Genomic DNA, 250 nt, shown 5'->3' on the forward strand with positions numbered 1-250 from the left:
TCGGACTTCTCAGCTGTGCCAGCTGCTGCAGCGGCAGATGCTCCTGCTTAAATGGCGTCTGCTCGCCTCCAAAGAGCTTTTAGGTGCCACCTACTGCGTGCTCCTGGAATAGATGGTCAAGACTGGAATTCTCAGCGAATTCAATGAGTTAAAATAATTTCATTGAAAGTGCACCAGATTCTTTTGTTTTAGTTGTTCACATTACCAGCTATAATTACTACTAAACGCGTAAGGCTCTCTTTCAGTGTCC

The sequence above is a fragment of the Globicephala melas genome, chromosome 6, assembly GCF_963455315.2.
Source record: "Globicephala melas chromosome 6, mGloMel1.2, whole genome shotgun sequence".
Lineage (NCBI taxonomy): Eukaryota > Metazoa > Chordata > Mammalia > Artiodactyla > Delphinidae > Globicephala > Globicephala melas.